We start from the raw sequence: 4,493 nt of genomic DNA, 5'->3' as shown, positions 1-4,493 counted from the left end.
AGGACCAGGCAGGACCTTCTCATGTTCGGGATCCAGCTCCAGAGTAGGTTGAGCAGCCTGACCAGTTACAGGAGTATGTGGAGCCAGCTCCGGCTCAGTCTGACTGCTCTACCTCTACCGCTTCTGCATCTTCATCTCATCCCGATGAGGATGAGTATATATCTTCTCCTTCTCCACCACCGGCACAGCCTGGCCAGGTCCGAGATCGACCTGTTTGGAAGTTCAGAAGCATATCCGTATCCAATGAGTCAGTATTTGATATATCTTTCTTCTCCTGGTCAGTCTTGACCCGGGCAGCTTTTGATGACATAGAGCGGCGCGGCATTCTAGCCATTTTGGCGCCCGTTGCTTATCCAGTGTTCCCGCGGCTGGTTCGGCTGTTCTTCCAAAACCTCCGGCAGGCCCCGGGTAATCCGTCAGAACTGCAGACTACTATTGATGGATATCCCATCCGCATCACCATTGACACTCTGGCTACATCTTCTTGGTGCCCCCATGTTTGCCCTCCAGGACTTGATTATCCTGTTCTGAGGAGGCCTTCTGATGCAGACATGGCCATTGCCCTTACTGGCCATTATGCAGCTGGCGAGACTTTCGCCACCAGGACTTATCTTCCCGACGACCTATGGTTATTCGATTCAGTCTTGTACTGAAATATATATATGGTGGGGCATAAGATCTAGCGGTGTTCTGACTTCCTAGCAGCCCTATATGCTTTCTACACCAAGTAGTGGTTCTCCATTTCGGCACTCTATTGGAGTGTCATGATGAAGCTATACATAGACTACATTAGTAAGGCAAACCCCAAGCAGGCTAAGTATCTTCCATTTGCTCATCTCATCACACAGATTCTACGAGACCAACGCTACCCTTTCCTCTAATATGAGTGTTCCGAGTCCGGGGCTTGCCGCTACGGCAAGAAGAACTCGAACAAGAGTTACAATGCTCTTATCAGGAGCCTGGAGGATGACGCTATCCTAGCAGCAGATGAGGCTGCAGAGGCTGAGGAGGCAGAGATGGCAGCAACAATAGCAGCAGATGATCTGGTAGACGCACCGGCGGCTGCGGTACATATGGAGATAGACCAGGAGCAGCAGCTTCCAGTAGAGGAGCTATCACATCACTCTCCCGTCGGGTCGCCATTATATGTCCCGGGGCCTAGTCAGGATGAGTAATGTGTCTCTCGCAATCGCACGATATCGTGTAGGATATAGCTCTATGCAAAGAGGATGTCGAATCCACAGAGAGATGTGATTTGGTATTAGCCTTTAAATTAGTCGTATGATTTACAGAAAACTTGATTATTGAGTTTGTTGGTTGTCACGATTTAACAAACTTGAATTAAACAAAATATTAACTAAAGCAAATTAAACTAAATTAAATTATCATAGAGGGGAAATCTTAGGGCTTTGACTTCGCCACAATCATTATACTATGGTCAATTGAATCAACTTTAGGATTTTAACTTATTTTGTTTTCAAATGAACTGAACGCAATAACATTCATTCAGTTCAAAGTTTAAATAAAGATGTTATACAAATTTAGCTAACTATAACCTATCTGCGGTTAGCGTGGACTATTCACCTACCTACTTTAACTACTATGTGAAGGAACAACATTTCCTAATCATAGATTATGAAAACATTCGTTTGTAAGGGGAATACAATTTTTTTGAAGGGAATGAAAGAAGAAGAAGAGAAAAAAAGAATTAGAGAGGTTTTTAGAAAAGAAAAATTTTAGGGGGTGTAAAATTTTTAAATCATATCATATATATCTAAAAAAAAAAAAAAAAAAAACCCTAAAGCTTGTGAGGCCAACTCAGGCATAACTCACCCCCACCCCAACCGGGGGGAAAAAAAAAAAAAAAAAAAAAGGCCTAAATTGGATCCGTCTTTGCGTTCAGTATCTCGTCTGCAAGAATTGAGAAGTGAGCTTGGAGTCGCAAGAGTCATTTTGGAACATTTAGCAACTAATTCTGGGCAAAGTGAAGTGGGTGTGTTAGATGGTGACAAACACTTTGAACCCCATCCAACAAATGGTTCTTTAAGGAACTTGTTGGATTTTGATCAAAAGACATTGATGGTCCTTGGTCAAAACAACTCTTGGGCTTCCATGCCCTTTCAAACTTTGCTTTTGAAGCAATTTTCTTTGAATCCTTTTTGGTAAGCAATCCATGGGAATGTTCAATATCAAGTAAAGACTTTAACTTTATCAAATTCATTGGCAATGCATTTTTCAACAACACACACTTCTTCATGCTTGTTTATGGAATTCGGGGTCGGATTAAAGATGTTCAACTTCACCTTCATATGCCCAAATGAGATTTCATTATCCTCGTCCTATAATTTATGTTGGCATTCGCGATTGCCAAGAAGGGATGGCCAAGGATAACAGGAATTTGGCTCTTGGGGTTCGGAACTGGTTCCGTGTCTATGACAACGAAATCAACGGGGAAGAAGAACTTATCAAAACATCCTCAATTATACCCCCGGGCTTTTTGATGGATCGGTCGGTAAGTTGTAAAACTACCGACGTCGGTTTCAAGTCTCTTAAGCCCAATTTGACATACACTGAATAGGGAAGAAGGTTGACACTTGCTCCTAAGTCTAGAAGAGCCTAATTAATGACATGGTCACCAATGATGCAAGAAATAGTAGGTGAACCGGGGTCCTTAAACTTTGGAAGAGTGTTATGTTGTAAAATGGAGCTCACTTACTCGGTCAAGACCACTTTTCTTGGTGCTTGGCTTTTGTTCTTCCTTTTTTGGGTGCACAGATCTTTCAAAAATTTAGCATAAGCCGGAAATTGCTTCATTGCATCTAAAAGTAGAAAATTGATCTTCACTTGCCTAAACACATCAATGATTTCATTAGTTTTGGTCTTTTCTTTGAAGAATTTTCAACACAAGAATTTTTCAAACTATCACAAGAATTTTTCAAATCATCTTTCAAAACTTTATTCAAATCATTTTCCATTACTTTTTACATAAAGGGGTCATGCACATGCAATGAAGGAGGAATAGGATGTGAAACGAGACGGGTGTCAACTTTTAGTTGCACCGGTTCACTCTCTTCATTGGACATACTCACTTGGTTGTCCATAATTCTCCCATTTCTCAAGGTTGTCACCGCATTGACATATTCGATTGTGTGACCTTCCGATGAGGAATGAGTCTCCACAACACATTGTTTCTGTGGTGGTGCATTCAAAGGCATTTTCCCTTTCTCTCTAGCATTCAAAGTACTAGCTATTTGCCTTACTTGGGTTTCTAGCTTGGCAATAGATTGGGAATGGGAATGAAGCAATTGAGTGTTCGCCTCTAGAGTATCTAGAGCGGTCAACACTTTTTTCTCAAAAGCGGGATTCCTAGAATTTCCTTGAGAATATGACGATTGGTTAGGAAAATGAGAATTAGAGAATTAATTACCATGCGATTGAAATGATGATGATCTAAAACCTTGGGAACCTTGGCCTTACATTGGAGGTGGAACATACTTGTTTTGAAAACCACCTTAGGGAGGTTTGAGCCTTCCCCTTGGCTTTTCCAAGAGAAGTTTGGATGGTTCTTCCAACTTGAATTGTAATGAGTGCCATAGGGATTATTCCCTTGGTTGACAAATGTAGCATTGACTTGCTCATGGTTTTCATTTGGCACATGTTCATGGGGACAATTGGAAGTAGAATGTAAAACACTTGAACAAGTCATACATGATTCATTGGATGCACGATGATGAACATGATTAGGGGTGGAAGATACTTGATTCACCGAAGTTTGGTTAATCAAAAATTGATCAAACCTTTGAGATAAAGATTTCATCTCGGCGGCTATGTCATTGGAATTGTCAACTTGATATAAGCTAACATTCTTCTTTCTACCTAGATTTCTACCATTTTTAGAGGATAAAGATCTATGCATTGAATTTTCACTCATGTTTTCATACAATTGCCACACATCATTCTCATGCTTACCAAGGTAAGAAGCGCCCATATATGCATCAACCATACCTTTGTGACTATCCGGCAAACTTTCGAAGAAATATTAAACTAGTTGTTACTTAGGTATGTCATGATGTGGGCATTTTCTAAGCAAATCATTAAATCTTTCACATGCCTCATGAAACATTTCCCCATCCCCTTGAGAAAATTCTCTAATGGAAGTCCTCATGGCATTGGTCTTAGAAACCGGATAGTACTTCTTTAAGAACTCTTGTTGCATTTCTGCCCAAGAAGTTATCAAGAAAGGCCTAAGATTGTTGAACCAATAATTTGCCTTATCTTTAAGGGTGAAAGGAAAAAGTTTAAGTCTTAAAACCTCTTCCGGCATGTCCGTGTATTTCATGGTGGAACACATTTCAAGAAACTTATCTAAATGCTTGTAAGGTTCTTCACTTGGAAGTCCATGATAGTTGGGAAGCATTTGAATGGTTTACGATTTAATCTCATAGTGATGTGCTCTAAATGAGGGCAATTGAATGCAAATGGCTGCATTGTAT

At 40.7% G+C, this 4,493-nt stretch overlaps 1 pseudogene; it reads left to right on the top strand.

Annotated features, from left to right (window-relative positions):
* Positions 1–4,061: 4,061 nt before the first annotated feature.
* Positions 4,062–4,159, top strand: LOC132280486 (small nucleolar RNA R71; annotated as a pseudogene).
* Positions 4,160–4,493: the final 334 nt, after the last annotated feature.

This window comes from Cornus florida, unplaced genomic scaffold (assembly GCF_030987335.1).
Source record: "Cornus florida cultivar Cherokee Brave unplaced genomic scaffold, ASM3098733v1 CherokeeBrave_3.0.0_Hap2_Chr10, whole genome shotgun sequence".
NCBI lineage: Eukaryota > Viridiplantae > Streptophyta > Magnoliopsida > Cornales > Cornaceae > Cornus > Cornus florida.
Note: the sequence above shows the minus strand (reverse complement) of the source record. Positions and strands in the feature narration are given on the sequence as shown.